A 22,485-nucleotide genomic window follows, 5' to 3' on the forward strand; every position below is an offset into this window, starting at 1 on the left:
GGATGTGCACTGGAGAGTAGATAATGAGAGTTGGTGAGATGAAGACGGAATACCTGTATTTCAATGTAGAGGTAGCGAAAGTGGATGAGTGTAAATACCTGGGGTCAAATATCCAAATGGACAGTGCACCAGAGAGGCGTGTGACAAAAGGATAGCAGCAAAAGTGAAAGGGAAGGTCTACAAGACGGTCGCCAGACCTGCTATGATGTATGTTTTGGAGACAATTATACTGTTTGAAAGACAGGAGGTGGAGATGCTGAGATTTACAATGGGAGAGACCAGGTTGGACAGGATTAGAAATTACTACATTCCAGGACCAGCTCAGGTTGGTTTGGTCACTTGCAGATGAGGGATAGTGATTATATTGGACAAAGGATGTTATAAACGGAGTCGGCAGGCAGGAGGAAGAGGAAGACCACATAAAATGGTTCATGAATGTTGTGAAGGAGGACATGAGGACAGTTGGCGGAACAGAACGGGACACAAGGGATAGGTCAGGATGGAGGCAGATGATTCGCTTTGGTGACCCCAAAAGGGAGAAATGTACATCTACTTAAAGTTGTATGCATCACTTTCAAACATGTTAAAAATACTGGTGAAATCCGTTTCCTATACATGGTGATAATAGAGGTTAGTGGTAACGGTGACAATGCAGAGTGTCACAGCAGATAAGAGGTGACTGGATATCTGAGAGCAGCAATTAATTGCTTGTGACATCAGTGCACTAATGTTGGCGCAACTGCTCCCTTAGGATTCTGCAGAAAGGCATGTTGGACGCCTCTTCACATTAAAATCCATCTTTCTTCTTTGTATGCACTTTATAGGCCACTGCACCACAGAGTGTGTATACATTCTCCATTCAAGCTGAACATATGGCAGCTTTGAATTTGAGGTAAATGCTTATCAAGATGGCGGCTGCATTCAGTCTTCACTGATATTCATTACCGTGCGTCAGTATGAGGCAGAGGCTCTGTTGAACAGGTCATTAACAGAAAACTGATGGAATCCCCCTTCATTACAGATCTGCTGATGGGATACAACAGGACAGTAAAGACTAAAATGCTATCTTTCTTTCTGTTGACAACAACAAAGTACTTTATATCTCTATCACTACTCCTCCAATACGGGTAATGTTTAATCTACTCAGGTATCTGGCGGAGGCGATTTGGGTCGATGAGGTCTCTCAAAGAAGACTCTGATAACGGTGACTCACTCGGTATGGAGCTGAAAGGCAGTCCTGAAATGGAAAAGTCTTACTTTCAGAGAAACTTCAGCCCTGAAATGGTAAAAGTGACTTGCAGCTCTTTTTCATGGGGCATTAGGTCTTGCATCATTCTAGTAGGATTTTAGTGTGCCCTGTGTATATCATACTAAAATCCACATTTTAGTATGATATACAATCCTTATGTTGCTCCTGATCATGAATTGTTGAGCCACATTCACCTGTGATCCTGTTAAGCCATTTCTTCTGATATGCTTTAAAACACGGAGCAGTTATTATACCTGCTTTGAAATAAGCTTGAAACACCCCTCTATTTCGCTCTCCAGCAGGTCCAGCACCTCATTATGTCTCCTCAGCACATCACCCTTCATGTTTACTCACTGGCACAGTGTATACTATGTAGACCGTCACAATGGGATCATGACAAATTAAGTGCAGGAGGGAACCGTTCCTCCAAGAGCACAAATCAGATTGCCAGTTTATCAGATTTTAAACCACAATCTAAGGTGGCGTAAACAGCCTCGCAGAGATGTTTTGTTCTTTAAATTGCCATTAAAAAAACACACAATCCAATGCAGCGTTTAAGCACTGCTGTGGATAAACAGGCTAAGAACATAATTCGAACATCACATCACAGATTTTGAACAGGGCCTGATGGATATGTCTTGTTGACACATATGGCAAAGCCTTATTAAGGTCTTGATCAGTTTCTGTAAGAAGTATGTGTTTATGCAATCACTTTTTGTTATATGATCTACTTCCAATAGTGGAGCCATATTGAAATACAACCACCATGAACCACATTATACAACATAGTTGGTGGGCAGAACACAGAAAGAGAAGATTACAATTATCCATGCAATGCCAGTAGGAGTAGTTTTTTACTTTACGTGCTGTTTAAATGCCAAATCTTTAGATTTGATGCATTTCTTTATCAACATAAATATTTCCAGATCAGCAGTCAAGTTTAATGTCACCATTAATTATGCAGCAACACAGTAGGCATTCCCAGTATTCTCAGACATTTATTGGGGGGGAAAATTAATCAATCAATAAATAACCAACAGATTAATCCCCAACTGTTTGCCTTTGTTATTACACAGAACATGCCTGTCTCACCTGCATTTATTTATATATTTTATTGTTTAATCATATTTTATCTTTACAGTTGGTTCTTTTAATCTGCCCATGATGTTATCTGTTGTTGTCTATTTGTGTATTATGTCTGAATGTCTCCGTGTGTGCATATTCCTGGCTGCAAACCTATTTTCCCTGCTTTGGGACAATAAAGATACCTTGACCTTGACCATTACAGGGGGTTATTTTTCAGTTTCCAAATACAGTAAAAACACCGAAGAGAATAAGGCTTTACAGTCGGTGAGGAAAGTAGCCAGCTAGAACACTCAGTTCACCATGACTCCTGTATTGAAGAGTTGGGAACAGCAGCTGACAAGATCCATGTAGATGAAAGGCAACTTCTATAGTCTAATGTTCCGTTTGGTTGATTTGGCTCTCTTAGATTTTAGGACCACAGTTAACTATATTGTGCCATTTTCATCTGAGTTGATCATATGTCTGACACTGAAGGGTGGTGAAAGCATGAGGGAATGAAAAATGAGGAAGGAAGGAATGAAGGAAAGGAGGAGGAAATCACAATATACCAATGAAGCCATCATCCACACAGACAGTAATGAACCTCATTCTCTCTCTACCTCAGCCTCATCACTCAGTTTGATTGAGTATTCAGTCAGCATTCATTTTAACTGAGGGGGGGGAAAACACAATAATGATCTAGGAAGTGTCAGTCCCATATATATTTCCTTGGGTCAGCCAGGTTTTTAAATATGGTAGCACACCGACATCATGGATCTCAAATTATTTTCTGAAAAAGAAGGGCAGAGTGTGTCACCAGGGAAATGTATGTGCCATTTAACTCATGGTTTAGAATATAGACGGCTGCTCCTGTTTGAAATTGGGTCCACTATTGAATAGAAAGGTAATACCTCACACCATCAGTCATTTTATTTTCTCACTATACTCTGCACAAGGCCATAACACTTTCCCTTTTACAAAAGCCAGGTCTTCTTCAGGTCACTGAAAACTACAATTTTATTTTAACACACAAACATCAAGAATGGTTATAAAGCAACTAGAAATATTGTTGAAACCATGGTAAGCTCGCAACACTTTCGGAAATTATGGTAAGCTAGTACAATTGGCATATCTGGACTGTATTTGAGAGTTACCGTACTTTGACACAGTACTGCACTGAGCTGTGAGGACACAGTGAGGCTTGGTCTCCATATTTTCATCTCCAGCTTGGGAAATGCTAAAAATATTGTTGTAATACAGCAGAATTACATGCAAATCTTGGCTGTGAATAAAACCACAGATTTTCCAGGGCATCGATCTTGATATGCAGGCACTCAGCTCACAGATCAGCTTACACTGTATTGAGTAAGCCGCACAAATCACATTTTTCTCAAAAAAAAAACCAGAAACCTCTCCTTCTCTAAAGATTTCAAAATGCTTGTTTTAAATACTGCTGCTTTGATAAATTCAAAAATAATGACAACTCCAGTTGTATATATGGTAATCACCAGGGCATTAGTTATGCAAATCTCTTTGAGAAAGAGCCAATCGTCCTTCTTTCAATCTCAGAGGAGCAGTGAATGTGAGGCAATGCAGAGCAAATGAAGGGGTAGAGACCTTGTTAACAAGATGATGAAAGCCAGGAGAGACCGCTGTACATACACAAGATTTACATTAGCTATGGCACAGCCAGGAAAATGCTGTCCCCATTTTATTTGACTTTTATTTCCCCTTGTAAAGTCCTTGAAGTCTGACTTTTTCCACCACAAAACCAGAAATCGCTAAACCTGAAGGATGGCCTGGGCATCTGGATGGAGGGTGAACATTAAACCCTGAAGCACTAAATCATTGATAAGGGCTATAGTGTGTTGGAGCAAATTCGCCAAGGCCACCTTTTGTTGGCTCACTAATAATGTGGCCGAAGTATCCCTGAGCTTTGATGGAGGGGATGGAAAAATACGAGACAGGAAACTGAGTTTACTGCTGCACGTCTATTTTTTTATTTCATGATTCAGAGCTAAACCGCAAAGGTCCACTAAATGCCATCGTTATGGACTATGCAGACGCTGTAACCAGTGACAGAGCACTGACAAAGCAGTGGAGCCACAACAACGCTGCAAAACATACTGACCATCCAGTTCTCAACCACAACAGACCAATCTTTCAAATAAATAAATCTGAACAACAATTATGCTGCTTGCACACTCAGTTTTAAAGGTATATCACTTTGAATCGCTGCATAAGAAATAAAAATACACTAAATACAATCCAACAAACTAATTACAACAAATAAACAACAATGTTGGGAATTATGGTAAATTAGGCAAGCCTGGGTTACTGAGGTAACAAGTTAACATGCTTGTATTTGTGATAGTAGTATAGAAGTACTACCCTAGAATGTAATTGAAATCTTGACTGATATTGGTTCTGGTTGAAAACCTGAAAATCCTGTGGGGGACATTAAAGCTGAGGCAGGCAGAAATCACACGAAAATTACAACCGTGACAGGGCCATATTTCCCCCCAAAACCAGGAACAGTTGAGAGCAGAGGTGGAGAAGTCTAGTTCTCTCAAAGATCACTTGATTTACATTACGCTGACAAGATATTATCGAAATACTGCTCTATAAGATAAAAGTAAATCCAACAAATATTGTAGCCATTGGTCTTTTTCAGAGCTGGTACAAGTAAACAGCTATAAATAAAAGGTGCAATCACACCCAAGATACATTGAGGGTGCTTTTGAGACCTAGTTTCTCAGACCACAAACACAGGCAGTCACATAAATAATGCAATGTGAATGATATATATCCTGAGCTGACGTCTTCTGTCCTGCTACGGTGCTACAATTTAACAAAAATACAGGTGTGGTGCTGGACTTTTTACACTTCTCGGTGCCCATAAAGTACATTGCTTTATTTCTGGGCATCACCTCAGCATTAACAGACAACCACACATTGATTTTCTACTTTCTTCTCCATTCCTTTCCTTTTTTTCCCCCAAATGAGTAAAATCTATTTTATAGTGGTACTTCACTGTATCGATTTAATCAGACCTTTCTGGCTCCCTCTTTCACGCAGACACACAACAACACATTGGCAATGGACCCATCTGTATAGTCAGACCAGCTCCAACAACATTTTGTCTTTGCAAACAGAAATTAAATGTGGCCATTTGTATACAGAGCAGGGAGGGGAGATTCCGGCACTCAGAGGTGTCCGCATCAGATGGGATCAATCAAGATAGATGTGAATGAGAAGGACGATGGTTCACGAAGACTAAACATGGAAACTTTATGCAAACTCAAAGTTTATTGGATAGTAAGTATTTTCACTGAAAATGTTAACCTAATTGTTGCACAACAGAAAATATCCAGGCTAATCAGTACGTCTTATGGAATTAAGACCTGGGATGTGGCAGGGAAATATGTTGCAGTTACAATATGACATGCTCATCTACAAAACAAACGCTTAATTCTCCAATTTTGCAGCCACACATGGTTTCATTTGAATCCTTTTACACTGGGGGCACAACACTGTTCTCCTGTGCAAAAACCCATTTACCAAATGGCTGCCTCAGAGATGAGAAAAATAAAACAACTTAGTCGCTGCCATGGGAATGGGCAAATTACACCCACCATCATGCAGTACAAACGATCATTAGGACAGTAATTACTGGAAGGCCATCAAGTTTGAAATTCATCAGTGGAAGTGGAGTGCCAGTAAGTACTCCAAGTGGTACCAGGAAGTGCATCACATGGGGATTATGTGGTGGGCTAATGTCCTGTGTTTCACAAAAAAAAGGTGCCATTCCCTCCAGCAGTGGTTCTTAGGATATAGTCGAGGTCAAATTAGAAACAACCGCAAATTACTCAATGCTGTTTGCATGAATATGTATATATGGACATCACACCAAATGTTATTAAAAGGGTAACTGTGGTATTGCTCTCTCTAATAGGCTATAATAAAAACAAAGATGCAGCAACATTGTGCACCAATTCTGGCCTGTACACTTACAGTCTGACGGCAATGAACTAGCAATAGTACTCCAAAATAGCAGGTTCCAAAATGTCAAACAAACGCACAGCAAGAACGCGTGCAGACAATTTATTCTATCGAGTGACTCTGTTAGTGTTAAGATGGAGTCAGCTGTCATAACAAAGCATATATCGTGCCAGGCTAAAAAGCTCTGCAGGCCAGCTGAGGGCCTTCTCTTTTCCATGACCTCATTTTATTTGGTGTCTTGCAGGAGGGCTTGGGGTGGTTTGTTGACCCAATTCCTGCAGGGTGCACATCTGCCGATGGACCGACACGCACAAACTGAAGCAGTTGCTTAAGAAGGACAGGCCTCCTCCATTGGGAGCAATGATACCCCTGATCCTTCCACCCCAACCGAGAACAAATGGGACTGGTGCCATTAGCCGAGCAGCAAATATAGAGGTTGCCCTTAATGTGTTGCTGCACGAGTGAGACATTTCCAGTCTTCTGTGAAACTGAGAAAAACCTAGAAGTGTCACTTAAAAGGAATGATCTAGATTGGATCTGTGCTACCAAGGGGCTAATAAGACAACAATTTCCTGCTGCACAGCATGAAAGGGGTCATCGCTATGACATAAAGATAACAAAGTGAGCCTTCTTCCAAAATAATTCTCAGAGGCTTAACGGAAAGTAATCAATTGTTATTTTTGAATAAAAGGTACATTGCATATCCAGGTGAGGGCTTTCCCTTTGAATTTTCTTTTTAATAATTTAACCAAAACTTCCACTAATGACGTTGACCTTAGTTTCTGTTGTCGTCAGTGTTCATTCAAAGAAAACACTGAAAACTTACCCATTCAAGAGCATTTTGCGGTTATATTGTGTGTGAAGTAGGTCTGGGCGATATGGACTAAAAGTCATATCTCGATATTTTTTAGCTGAATGGCGATACTCGATATATATCTCAATATTTTTTCTGTGATGTAATTGGAGTTTCCCCCAAAGCATTATAACATATTAGATAAAATGTTTTCCAGAGGCAAACTCTTTAAAAAATAAACAAACAGTCCATTATAAGTTTAAGCCACATGCCAAATGTCAGTGGTCACTGAAATAAAAATGCTCCTTGAAAAAAATAAATCAAATCTCTTTCCTGCATGACAATAGTAACTTATTCAAAAATACAATATTGTTACAATTTTAACAGAAATAAAAACGAACTTAATAAATGCTTAATTGAGTTTGAACATTTTTTTTAAATTATTTCACAGATATTCAACACAGCTTGTTCAATTCAATTAAAATTGTTGATATAATTAAATAATGTCTTATATTTTATGATCAAAAAAAACAACTTCGGGCTTCCATATGTCCAAAAGTGACTGACAGTAATGCTGTATTAGAGGGTTCATATATTGATATTATATTGTGATATGAGATATTTTCATAAAGTGTCCGTGATGACTTTCCTGGTTTTAAAGGCTGTTGCATTGATATCATATTTATTACATTGAATAACATTGTGGCTGATGGCTGATGAATTCAGGTTGTTGCCTTCAGACCGCAGATACCGACTGCTGAGGTACACAACACTTAAGAATTATTTTGTCGTTGCTGCCATTATGGCTCTAAATGAGTAATTTGTGCCACTGTTTGTCTTGTCACTGTCATAACTGTTGTTTGTGTCTATTTTTACTAACAGTAATTTAAGCATGTAATGCAGATCATAAACAGTAGGTATTTTATTTTAGAGTGCAAGTGTATTGTCACTCTCCTTTGAGAAGCACAAACATCTCAAAAGAACACTTTTAATGAGACCAGAGAAACTCCAACCGCATATTACCGTAGCAATGTTTTTAATGCTTTGGTAAAAACTAACATAAGGCTTATTTTCATGGTTTAAGTGAGTAACGCATCCAGGTTTATCAAAACAGATGCAGCAGATTGTTCAAACAGATTTTAGCTTGTGCTCTGAGAGGAGGAACTTTTTCATTCTGTCGCAGGCTGCCAGCTTCAAGCTGTAAAGCACAACTTACTCTGCAATATGGACGGAGTTTCCACCTTCAACCATCTGTCTGTCTCTATTTCTCTGCACTGCATGACCCTTTATCTATTTTTTCCACTGTTTCTCCTGCTAATTACTCTCCCATTTTCTCATCATTGCCATTGTCTAAAATGCGTCTCTCACTGGTCTTCACTTTCCACTGTGTCTCTGCTCACAGACATCCCCTCTTGGCTGCAGGAGTTTGCACTGCTGGGCTTCAAAGCCTTCTCTCACTTCCTCAGTTTCTAATCTGTTCACTCAAGTTGTCTCACAGGCTCAGCTGTAGGATATTGGCATCACATGCACATCAACAGGAAATACCTGGTCAGTTTCCAAATGATTTCCTCAAAGCCACACAAAGTCAGATCTTTTATCTTCATGATATTTCTGACTTAAAAAGTCTGCTCTTTCAGATAAGAATAACTTGCATTTTATTTTATCCTGCTTAGTATGTTGAGTTTTGCTAAAGCTTTATCAATTCAAATGATTTGCCTTTCAAATATGGTTACAAAGCTCCCATAATTACAATAATCATTTGATTCAGACAGAGCAATACATGTGATGAGAATACAAAATAAGAGCTGGAAAAAACAACACACAATTGCATACGCATCACTTTGTACCAAAACAAATCAATAGTGCAACAAATCATAATCTTAAGTCCTAATAGTTTGTTCTACAGTGCAATTACTGCTCATTTCATCATCAAGAAGTTGGCATCCCCACAAGCAAACAAGATGCATTTTTAACCGTAGTCTTCATCAACTGCATCAAAACCATTAAAAATGTCACTGAAAAAGCAGAAGCTATAAAGTTCGCTGACAACTACCCTGATATCAGGACAGCTAAATAACAGCTGAACAGAACGTCGTTCACATTTAACCATCACAACTATTCCAGTAACCTGGCTGCAAATCTAAATCAGAAAGTGTCATGTCCACAGATAATTGATGACACTTCTTCATTGTGCATTCCTGACATAAGCCAATAACAGTGAGAAACAGTGAGTGCAGTTTCTGTCATTTGGGCCCAATCAGTAGACAGGTGCACGGTTGGACCGCAGCGTCACAGACGCGCTCCCAGTAGGACTTGAATCTCATTTCTCTCTCTTCTCAAAGTGACAGGTTGTCTCGGCCATCTGGGACCATACCGACACCTCGTATTATAGTTGTCACTGACATGACGTCAGACATGCCTGTGGAGGCAGCGTGCCGCATTGGAGTCGAGGTAAAGTTTTGTGGCGGATTGTGTTTACAATGATCTTTAGCACCGCCTGTCAAAGCAGGTTTATAATGATCAGATCAGCAATAAAAAGTTGGGATATGGGCATTTAGAGTTTCACAACACCAGCTGTCAACACTGCATGATGACATTGCTTTCCGAGTTTGACTTTCTGGCGCTTATGGTAAACGCATGACTTTGGTCGATTTCAAACAGCTGTTCCTTCCGCAGTGAACATAACATGTATATTCCCCATATGTTCCAGTTAAGGCACGTTCAAAGCCAAAGAATAAGAAAAGTAAGAATAAGAAAAGTAAGCCAAAGCCAAAGAATAAGAAAAGTCTAAATCATGAACAGAGGGCAAGTGAAAAAACACTGAATGAAGCAGTTTCAATCTATTTCGCCAGCGGTCTTGGGCAGACACCGGATGTCAGGATGCATTGCTCAGCTTCTTGAGTTTTTTTGTTGGGGGTGACCAGTATAGACAGGATTAGAAAGGGACAGCTCAGGTTGAATGGTTTGCAAATTAAGTAAGAGACAAGGTTGAGATGGTTTCTTCACGTGCAGAGTAGGGATAGTGGTTATAATGGACCAAAGGATGGAAGGACGAAAGGACGAAAGATGAAGACCACAGAGCAGTGTGAATGAGGACAGTTAGTGTAACAGAAGAGGATGCAAGAGACACGGCTAGATGGACGCAGATGAACGCTGTGGCGACCCCTAAAGGGAGAAGCTGGAAGAAACAAACTCAAAGTGATGTGGCTTGAAACACAGACAGTTGTCTGCTGGAAATGTTTTAATGTCCGGGAGAACAAGGAGTTCTGCCATAAATATCCCATATTACCTAATTACAGTTGACCTGAGACACTTATCTGTCAAGTCAAACATTAAATACATCACACCCTTGTTAGATGCCATCACTGGATAAAAAATTAAATAACTCATACGGTTTTTCATCTCAGGCCTGGCAGTGAGCCTCTGCCTTACTGCTCAGACTCTGCCTGATAAACAGGCATGGGAGATAAACGAGACCGTAACACGGGCAGGTGTGTTAAAGCAGACTGACAGAGACGCGGCAAAGTCATCTTTGCCCTGCAGCAGCCAAAAGGCTTCATTGTACCGAGTATCAGGGGGTGGGGCTATTTATAGTGGGCCCAGGCTGCTGCTGCAATACAAACACTTGACTGAAGTAGGTTACAGGAAACAACTGTAGCACCAACAGTGACAAAGAGAAAGGAGGACATGTGAAGAAAAGAGGGGAGCGAGGTTAAGTGCGAGCAGGTGATGATTAATTACGTTCACAGCTTCATAACTTCTCTTGGTTTAACCTCGGGAGTCTGTGACTAAGCTGAGGAGCATTAACATCTAATGTGTGTCCTGCTCCATTAAACTGAGAAGAAAGGCACTTATCTGAATTTATTTTCTTTTTTTGGAGGCAAATACCTTTTGTCAAAATGTACTTTTTATTTCTATACTAAAATACTGCAATGGATTAAATTCTGCAATAGATCAAAAAGACAGGAGGCTGCAGTAGACAGATTACTGCGGCTGGTTTAGTGTGTCAGAGACACACTTTGCCAGAATCAGTTTAGGTCATTTGCATATGTCAACGCTTGAGCTGCACTGTCCGTGGTACTGAAAAGGAGATGATTGGCAGATGGCAACAAATTATTATTTTTCAAGTTATAGCAGGACAATTCAATGAATGTGTTTGGTAGCATAACATCTACCCTGGATAAACCTGCTGTCTAGGGCTGAACAATTAATTAATTAGTAGTGTGAAATGTTTTTCAATAAATTTAGTCTGGACGAACAGAAGACACTGTTGCATTCACTTCCTGATCATTTTTTATTGGCCACAACTCATAGGTCTAATGTGAATGGAAAACTCCATTATAGTTCATTTATATTAAAACAGAAATCCTTACTGTTGTTTCTAGTGCTTTCTGAATCCAAGCAAATGCTTGAAGAGGGAAGAATCGGCTTGGATGGACATGTGATGTATGTTTTTAGGTGTGTTATTACAGAGGCCAACTACTTTTGATAAGGATGGAGATTATTTTCAACTGAAAACGTATGGATGTGTTCTCAGTGGATGTTCTGGAGGTCTCAGACATACATGAGCATGATCAGCACATGGAGTTTGCCTATGGGTCATTAAACTGGATGATCAAAACATCAAGAACAGCAACTAAATGGATACTTACCAACCGCAGAAAATATATTTTTATACTTTTGCTAACAGAAACCCTAAAGCCTACCTAATTTTATAGACCAACAATATCAATAGCTTCATCTAAATTAATTTAAAAAAAACATGATACTATACTATACTATGATATTTTGTTTCTCGAAACATGTGCCATTTGAATCTAGTTTGTCAATTTCCTCCTGATTAAATGATTAATGACTCCACTAATGGTTTCAGGACTAAAGCAGGTCACAGGCTCACATATGGCCTGCACTCAGAAACAGACCCCGACAAAAAAAACAAAAACAAAACACATGCATGCGACAACAACTGCATCTTTAATGGTGTGTAGAATGAGTTCCTGCTACAGCGTCGACAAAGGGACCCAGCTTGGTTACAGCAATGACCACCACACGGTCACGTGGGGGGAATCACCCCACCCGGCGTCTCAGTTCACTGTATCCAATTAACAGGATGGAGGATTGAGTGTTATTGTCTTGTCAACAGGCTTCTTTTAAGGTGCTTTTGCTAGGTTGCCCATTCTCCGACTAATCCCTGGCTGTTAGACGCTAATCCCTGTTTAATAAACAAAGGGGTGTGGGTTTAGGCCAAGTCTGAGAAAGAGAACGCTAGGGTCAGTGTTGTGTGACATAATGGAGAAAGCTTCTTCAATCATGTGGTGTTATTTGAAGAACTGTTAGGGAGAGACTAGCCGCTAAACCTTCTGTGCTGTTAAGTAGGGCAGCAACAATTAATCAATTTGGATACAAGCTCCCTGATTGCAGTTTCTTGTTACCTCAGGTATATTATCATATTTTACATAACATATATAGTGTATGTTATATATTATGTAATGTTATGGGGTTATAGTCCATTTGTGACATAATTCGGCAGCCAAGGATGTAATTATTAGGTTTTGGTGGTGATACATTTCGCACAACTTAGCTATCACAGAGAGAAAGAAAAATCTGAAACATAATGGCAACTGCATTTCTACAATTTCATTCATCATCTCCGAGTTCATGAGGTGTAAACAGCAAGTAGTATTTGTCACCAGTCCTCACAAGTGCAATAAATAAGAACGATGTCAAGGAAACTATCTCAGTTGGATTATTTCCCTCTCAGCCATTTTAACAACATATGAATCAAGCAAGAGACAACAGTAGGGCATGTCGGCATCTCAGCCAGCTGCCAGTCCCTTGGCAATCGCTATTCCAATCCCCTCCTCTCCTCTGAAGTGAGAGGCTGCAATGCTGCCTCGCTGCCTCAACTTCCCCTGTAATCCATCATTGCCTTACTCATTTCCACCTCCGATCCACAGAGGCCTGCACTCTTGACCAAGTGGGGAAAAAAGATTTGAATAGAGAGTAAGTTGGTTTACTGAGGACACACTTTTGGCCTGAAGATAAAGGCCAATTTGTGATTACCTTTAAAAAAAACAATAACCCAACATCAGGTTATAGACTTAAAATCATGTTTGTAGATCACAGCACAGGACTCTCTGAAGAATATGTGTGTTAGGATTGCACACCATGGTGGCTGTGGTGCTATCACACTGGGGGCAAACACATAGCAGTTAAGTCTGAATCAATCAAGAGTAGTAATAATGTAGATTCTTTAATACAGAGCAACATTTGACCTCATCTATTAAATACTTCCATTTTAATGTCATTTTTCAACCCAAAAAAAGGAAGGTGGTTATGTTTAATTAAAAAACAGAACCAAAAGCACAATAAAAAACAAAACAAAACAAAACAAAACAAAACAAAACAAATGAATGATTGCTTGGCTTGAATGTCCAAGCTGCTGGCAGCTGCGTCATAAAAAAAAAAAAACACCACAAGGTCAATGAAATTGGGCAGAATGCCTCCTTCAGGTTATTAAATTTCCTTTTGGCATTGAGTTCGAAACCAAACAGAAGCTTTTGCTTTTACACTAAACCCTCCACCATTCACATCAGTTTTCACTAAATAATAAATAATTAAATAATTTCAGTGTATACAACTATTAATTGCTTGTATTCTCCAAGTTATTTTTTACTCGATGGAATTGTGCTTCACCACAGTGCTAATATGCTCAAATTAACCATTGTGTTTGAGTGTGAAAGAGTGTGAGTAATAACAGCGAATAGTAAATGCCATCATAATCACCATCATAGGGCAGGATGGGGCCTATTCTGAAGTTCTCCCAAATGTCAGATGACGACAATACGGATGAGGAATCCGCAAATAAACAAAAAACAAACTTAATGCTGCCAAGACAGTAGAAAGAAAATGCCATACATTATAGACATTGCTATCAGTGTGGCTCAACTTTGCGGGGAGATCTGCTGACAGCAAACCTTTCATGTAAAACACTCCGAAAGCACAACAGCATGAAGCATAAACTATGCAGGGATCGATGCACTGATGGAATTGCAGCCCTTCTGCCAGCAGCATTTTGAAACACAGGGATCAACTAATCTGCACAGAAGGCAAATTATTTTCACTTTAAGCATCAATTTGTCAGATTTTTCCCTAAACAGATTGTGAACATTGTTACTTAGGTAAATTGTCGACCAGTAGTATGGCAGCATACTGGCAGAAAAGTGAGTGTGTTCTGTTGAATTATAAGGGAAAGACGTGCTGGTTCATATAAGTGAGCATACAGAGGGATATATACATGGGAAACATGTCCAGCTTACACTGACATTCATTCATTCATTGCCTACCACTTTATCCTACACACAAGGGTTGCGGGGAGCTACAGCCAATCCCAGCTGACACAGGGAAAAAGGTGAGGTCACACCCTGGACAGGTCAATCGCAGGGTAAACACACAAACGAATAACCAGAGAGAACGCGGGCACACACGAGATCTCTAGTTCACCGGTTCCAACCCCTGCACCCATGTGCAAAATGTGTTTTTTTTTTTTGTTAAAGTTGAATGATTAATAGTGGCTCAGGGTTTGTTTTTTTATTTTAAATCAAGTAAAATTCAGCAACATTCACTTTTCTGCTCTCCCCACACACAAGTAAACATACACACTATGTGGGGACAAAAGCAGCTCAACATTGCCGTTTGTCAGTATTTGAACAGACTTATGATAAATGCTCCAGTATCAAAGCTCCTTCATCAAAAACATGTACACAAGTGATGTTCATCTGCTTCGGTCCCCACTAAAGTGCGTGTGTGTGTCTGCTGGAGGAACTCTGCCCTCTCCTGCCAATGCACTGCACCGCACACATGTATGCCTCAGTGGAAACCAAAGTGGCTGTACGTCGCTGTGTGTCAGTGTTTGTAGATAATTCACCTTCACATAAAAGCTGCAGAATCAAACCACTTGTTTAACAAACATGTACGGAAGTGTCATTTTTACCATTTTGGTTGCAGTTCACAAACACAGAGCAGGTTGAGCAACAGTCCTGCTCTCTATCTCCCTCTGTCTCTATCAGCAGCACCTGCAGCAGGAGTCTGCTCTTCCTTCTGTTCTTCTCTACTTCATTTCACCATCGTTAGGATTTGTAAGTGGCAGAGCTTTGCTGCCAAAGTTCTCCCTCTAAAGCAAAAATACACTGGGGAACCAAACCTTACAATAAAATAATTCCCATGATCACATGCTGCTCTCCAATGTCAAACTAGGGGGTTTTGTTATTGTTTTGATTGATAGAACACTAGCAACAAAATTGCATTCTGGGCATTTGAAGGATGGAGATTTATTTAGAGGTTATTTAGAGATTTATTTTTAAAATCCTGTCTTATTTGCAGTGTCACTGGATAATCTGTGTCCATTTGTTTTGTAGCGTGCTGCCCTCTTCTGGCAATAAAGATGTAGTACACTAATGGATTTCTACAATCACCGTAGGTTTCTATAATGAAACTATGTAAAGCTCTTTATTGTGAAAGCAACATCAGTAATGCATCAAATTGCAAAAATATTCTTCAAAAAAATTAAATTAAACTTGATTAAGTCATCAGATGAGTTTAACAGCTAAATAAAAGTAAACGCTCTGCCACACTGATTACTTAACTGGATGCATACACATGGTAACGCACAGGGTGATAGATTTTAGGGACAGGAAGTAATCATTCTTCTTGAATAAAATAAGTGACCCATTTAGACGGAGAGAATATGTAAAACACTCTCACGGAGCAGACAAAGCATGTCCTGGGGACACAACGTGGGGCTTGTGTATTTTTGGAAACACCTGTTTTAGTGAGCACGCTCATTTTCTGGAGGCTGCTCCAACATCCGGAGGGCAGTGCTGCCACCTGGCAGGTTTACAACGTGATTATCTGCACGCTGGGAGCTTATTCCAGGCAACAACGGGGAATTAGAATATTAGTTCACGAGGACACCGAAGGACGATAACATCCTTGACTAAAACTTACGCTAAAAAAGGAGGTCACGTCATTTGATCAATTTTAATTATTCTGTTACCTTGAGCATTCTTACCCAGTTTTTTTTGACTTTGGAAAAGTTGGAATTTATATTCACCTTTTTGATTTTGTTACCGCTGTAATACACTGCATTCCAGTTTCATCTTATGTGCTCTAAAACAAAGGGATATTAAAATGCAGCTTGTGACGGGACTATTTTATATTATTTTCAGAATCGAAGGATTATATTTCAATTCCGTGGATCACAATTCAATTAAATTCACAACATAAGACTGCCAATTTGAGGGTATAATGTGATTTCATGGGGACAAAGCTTTTTCTTTGTACACAAACGCAGAGTATAATTGTTTGCAAGATTATGCAGGTTTTATCTGGAAGAAGGTAAAATCCGAGAACACAATGTAGATTTATGTAAGCTGAAGTTGCACCTGACTCAATACCTTAATATACTGTACATTACTGTACTTCAGTTTTGCCAATCAAAACTGAAGCAAAACATAATAATTACAAATATTTTTGGAAGTTTTTAAACAATTTAGAATCTTTGAGGATCATATCACAGTTTTTACATTAACCAAGAATAAATGTATGAATTAATTAATACTACAGTATAAAACACTTTCCATACAATTTAAAATTTTGCAATTTTCAACTTTGTTTGTTGATCCATAGCAGTTCTGCGTTTTAGTAAATTAACAGATGTTAGTGATATTCACAACATCTATGTATTAAAATCACAAAACCGGACTTATGGGACACATTTTGCCAACTTCTACTGAATATTAAAATTATCCTTAACACTTTCAACAATTATTTGAACTAAAACTTAACATAAGTGTAAAATGACAAACACTTCCAATAGATATTGTTCTTATAGATCAATAAAAACTCTCAACACTAGAAACAAACACAAGACTCTCGCGAGAACGTCACGTAGTGCACCCTGGGACATCTCTGGACCATAATAAGGAATTGGAGAGATAACTTCAATGGAGTACCAGCATCTTGTGATAAAAGCGCTGGTTCTCAGAATAGAAGAAGGCCACATGTTCCCAATGAGAGAAAGACTGAAAGTCTAAACAACCGCTCTGCCTCGTTCAAATGTGTCCGACAGAAACACCTGGGTCCTGGAGTGGCTCCAGCTGTGTCCACCAGCTTGCATGTTATCAGAGGGATCAATTAATTTGACAGCTGTGAAGGTGCGCAAACCAAAGACGGTGCACACAAACTCAAATGAAGGCTAAGTAGAAGGAACAACACAGGTTTTGTGATTAAGAAGCATCACCTGCCTCAGTGAATGCAGAAAAGATGAATATGCATCAGCTGGCTTTTCTTATTCATGACAAGAGTTATGTTGAGGCCTTTCTGCAGTTGTTGGATTTTCCCTGCAGTAAAATCTCCGGTGCAGACGTCATTAAGGAATCCCTACCGTGACATTGATGACTGTTTAATAGCATCTTGAATGATAACACAGCATAAACAATTTGTCTACATGACTGACAAAAGATCTCGCTGTGGGACGGCACTGACCAATTACAACAAGCTCTGGGATTTTGGGGGTTTTTTTTGGATGCAGAGATTCAACACAACCACTGGGATTGAGACGCATCACTAATAAACAGCAACAACAAAAGCTTATGCAGACACAAAATTAATCTCAATCTACATACGACCTTAGCACAGCCTCGATAAACGAGACGGAAGTGTAAATCAACTAGGAGACTTAATTCATGCTGTATACATTTCAAAATTATACAATCAAATTGGGGGCCACACGGTGGTGTAGTGGTTAGCACTCTCGCCCTGCAGCGAGAAGACCCGGGTTCGAGCCCCGGTTGGAACAAGGGCCTTTCTGCATGGAGTTTGCATGTTCTCCCCGTGTGTGCGTGGGTTCTCTCCGGGTACTCCGGCTTCCTCCCACAGTCCAAAAACATGCAATGTGGGGATAGGTAAATTGGACACTCCAAATTGACCATAGGAGTGAGTGTGAGAGTGAATGGTTGTTTGTCTCTATCTGTGTGTGGCCCTGCGATGGACTGGCGAACTGTCCAGGGTGTACCCCGCCTATCGCCCGATGTAGCTGAGATTGGCACAGCACCCCCCGCGACCCTCTGGCAGAGGATAAAGCGGTAGATGATGACTGACTGACTGACTGACAATCAAATTGGGCAATGGCAGCCCGGGGTTTACTGTCTGTACAATATTTTAGTGCCCGTTTAAACAGCAAAAAAAAAAAAACCCATACATAAATTCGACTTTTGGTGAGGCCATGTGGCCATTGTGAATGTATATCTTGAGAAGTAATCAATAATAAGCTTGGTTCAAAGGGAATTAATTTTCCTCGAGGTGGATGTCACGTCTGGTTCAATATCAGTCCGATCATTTTCCCCATTCCAGTAAAATCATAAATTCCGGTGTCCCGATGTGAAAGCATGACGGATCGATGCCGCATTAATACGTTTTCAGACGGCGTTGACAGCCAGAGCGGCTGTGGGGTCGTACACTACACTGCTCTGTGGCGTGTGGTCAAATGTCAGGCGAAAAAGTACAGCTAATGAGAGAACAGTGTTACTGTAGAGTCCAATTTCAAAACACACATTCAAGTATTTCATGTGTGTGGAAGTGAATTTCATATTCTGAATATTTTAGGAACTTGACAATGTTCAAAATAATTATTCATTAAATAATGCTGCCGTTTTCAAATAACATAATTCAGTATTTTACCTTGAAAACATTTTCTTTTAAGTAAAGTGTTAGCTTTACATGTTACCTGTTATTTAAGCACAAAGATTATGGTCCAAATAATCCTAAAATCACTGCTGCTGCTGTAAAATAAGGATTATGTCTCAGTATAAATGGACTATAAGTGATCTTGTTTCCATAAACTCAATAGTCCTTGACATTAAATATCTTAGAATCCCTTATTTTCCTTATTTAGAAAAGACACCCGATGTAATCTTCAGCAAAGAAACTTTTCCTCCCCCAACAAGACTTGTCCGAGTACTTGACGAAGCATCTATGAAGAAAATCTTTGACATTTTAGTACCTTTGTTTTTTGGGGAGGCCCATGTGACGATGCGCCGCACCAGACAGCAGTTCAGAAGGAGTTTCTTGGAGAAGCCATAGTCCTTACGGAGATGCTGAAGGTCCTCCCTCCACTGGGTTCTCTTGGTTGGAGTACTCATGGCTGAGTGATCACTATTGTGAAATACAGTATGTTGTTATTTCCGATCCAATTATAAAAGAAATACCCTCTCAAAAACCCCGAAAGCTAATTTAATGAGTTTATTATTATTTTATAAAAGCACGTTTTGACCAGTAAATAAAAATCCACATAGCAATTATTAGCCCTACAAATCAAAAGACCCCCAACATTCAACCAAATATGCACAGTCAGAACCTGCAAAGCACAACAAACTGCCAGAAGTTGCGGCAAAACACTTGAGAGCATACATTATGTTAATTTTATGTTTTGCCCCGTAGTTATGCATAACCATACTGATATGCAAGACATTTCAAGTTGCCCTTTTGGAACTGGAAATGCGACCTGAGCCATTGTCATAATACAGATACGCCTGACATCACTGTTTGCTTTCAATCCACACTGAAACATTTGTAAAATAAACAAGGAGCAAACCTCCTGATTTAGACCGATATACAGTACAGTAGTCCTAATATAAAACTATGAATTTATGGTACTGTTAAACTATGACAAAGCGAGTCCTGCATTACAGTCATGCCGGGTAACTTCTATCATTACAATCCCACGTAATCCCCATTTCAAAAGCCAAAGTTTCTCACATTAACAGATTAAAGGTCAACTGGAACACTTCTCTCAGAAACCACTTAAGTCCAACTGCTATCAACGGTCACCATGTCCATCATCTTACCTCTCAGGCTAAAACACGACGTGCACGGTCTCTCTCGCCTTCTCTCCGCTCCCTCAGTCTGCAAGTGATCCTCAGGTTTCACACAAGCACTTTCCCTTTCCTTAGCCGATCAACAGAGTGTGAAAGGGGGTGGGAAAAAGAAGAGGAGGACGAGGAGGAGGAGAGTGAGGACTACTTTGTGAAAGTGAGACTGAATGAGAGAGGGAGAGAAAGAGAGAGAGAGAGAGAATTGCTGGTAGACAAGCTGTCTCATGATAGTTTTAGGATGAGGGACCATTCAAATATCAAAAGGAAGAGGACAGAGTCAAAGATGCTGGTGCTGGTTCTTTGATCATCCCACATTTCACGAGCTAATGACAATCCTTCATCTCTTATACATACACACACACACACACACACACACACACACACACACACACACACAGAGTCTGGTTTCCATGGCTTAACCATGACTACTACTGGCCTTACCCAAACCTTCTCCTAACCATACATGTTTATATGTATAATTTATGTTATGGGGACTTGCTTTTAGGACACTGCAATGGTTTTAATTCATGTGGACAGGGTTAACCCTAACCCCTAACCCTAACCCGCCTAAACAAAGTGTCATCCCTAAACTAAACACAATTCAAGACTTAACCAGTTCCTCAGGACCAGGTTTTGGTCTCCATGAGGACTACTGGTCCTGACAAGGTCAGTGTTTATGCCAGAAAAGGTCGCAACGATGCAACTAATTCAAGTACACACACACAGAATATTTAATACAGTTAAATATTCACTTAAAACAAGATGGGGGACAACTACATGACATCAAAACATTAACTACTACACTGCAAACAGTACAACTTAATTGTTTCCAACATGTACTAATGATCATTTTCAATAGAGCAATCGTTGATTATTTGCCTGGTTTTTTTTCATGAAATGCACAAATGTCGGAGTTTCTCAAACTTAAAAAATTACATCCTTTACTGTCATGGGAGCATATTTGCATTTATAAAGCTGAAAACAAATAAATTGTGTTTTGTTTTGTTTTTTTAAATAATTGCACTTAAACCAATTAACCAAAAATAATAAAATATATGGCAATTAATTTAGTCCTCAATTATTGCAGTAAAATACATGATCGTATCAAACTTGGATATTTTTGGTACTCCCTAAAGCTAACTCTCTAAATCAAGCATGTTCTTGTAGGCTTCTTGTTCAGAGAAAAGATTAAAAAAAAAAAAGATGTTTTTCCTTTTTGTCACGGCTTAAATCCGTTTCAAAATTAGCACTGATCATTTTTGCATCTTAGCCTCATGTTCGCAGTAAAATATACTGTTTTCAAAATGTGTATATGCTTTTTGTGTGAGAAGAGTCAGTCCAGACACACAGGAACTCTTCTGCAAAACTTCCAGTTGAAAGGCAGAGAAAACAACGAGACAGAGAAATACCAAATTGTGAACATGCCAAAATAGGTAAGGAATTTCTGAATTTCAAGGGAAATGTCAGAAATATTCAAGCTGCACTGTTGTCAGTTTGAGGTTTAGTGAGAAAAACAAAGTTTTTGCACAAAGTTTAAGGTAGCATTATTAATGGAGCTGAAACAATGAATCGATTACTAAATGAATCGACAACTATTTTGATAATCGATTAAATCGGTTTGAAGCTTTTTTCATGATTAAGACAATTTCCGATTGTTTAAGCTTCTTAACTGTGAATATTTTCTTCATTTCTTTGCTCTGGATAACAAAGAAATCATTAAAAATTAATCATTTTGGTTTGTGGACAAAACAAGACATTTGAGATCATCATCATTTCCAGGTTTGACGAACACCGATCAAAAATGTTAAAGGTTTTCTGTTATTTTATGGACCAAACGATTAATCGAGAAAATAATCGTTAGTTGCAGCTCTAATTAGCACACACACACACGCATGTTCGACATTCATGACACACACGACTTTGGGGCCTCATGACACCGTTTTGTCACAAATAAGAAAACCATCTTTCAATTTTGGCTTTGTCATTGTGCAATTTGGATTATTTTGCAATTAAATGTGATGCCCTGATGTCAACTTCTGCATGCTGATGGTAACAATGCTTCACCCTCTTAGCAGAGTGCCTCTACAAGAGGGGCATGTTCACCACCTAATACTTTTCAGCATCTCTAGTTCCAAGATGGCAGCAGGTAACGCAGCGGTTGACTGAGTAAACAGATGTATGAGAGGGTCAGGCACTGGAACGGTAGGCAAACACTACCATACCTGCAGAGTGAGCCGACACCAAGACACCCGTCCTCTGATCTGTTAATATACCATTTCAGTTTTAATGAACGACAATCATTATGTCACATACTTAATAGATGACATTACATTAAAAGATGTAAAAACTTGAAATAAAACGATCCACACCACAGTGTAGCCTTTCCCATATAAAGTTTACTACCCTGCATTTTAGTTTTAATGACTTCCGCAATATGCACTGCT

At 39.4% G+C, this 22,485-nt stretch overlaps 1 protein-coding gene across 4 annotated transcripts in view; it reads right to left on the bottom strand.

Annotated features, from left to right (window-relative positions):
- The window catches only part of kcnip4a (potassium voltage-gated channel interacting protein 4a), a 123,835-nt gene that overhangs the window by 87,973 nt on the left and 13,377 nt on the right, over positions 1–22,485 (bottom strand). The window contains exons 1-2 of one of the 4 annotated variants that reach the window (XR_009239885.1): positions 20,015–20,090; positions 19,171–19,322 (exon numbers count right to left, since the gene is read on the bottom strand). The exons of 2 other annotated variants lie outside the window; for them this stretch is intronic. The gene's annotated coding sequence lies outside the window, so the exon portion shown is untranslated. Of the gene's footprint in view, positions 1–19,170; positions 19,323–20,014; positions 20,091–22,485 lie in introns of those variants that run through there. One more of the 4 variants, XR_009239884.1, reaches the window with a different exon arrangement.

This window comes from Solea solea, chromosome 3 (assembly GCF_958295425.1).
Source record: "Solea solea chromosome 3, fSolSol10.1, whole genome shotgun sequence".
Taxonomy (NCBI): Eukaryota; Metazoa; Chordata; class Actinopteri; order Pleuronectiformes; family Soleidae; genus Solea; species Solea solea.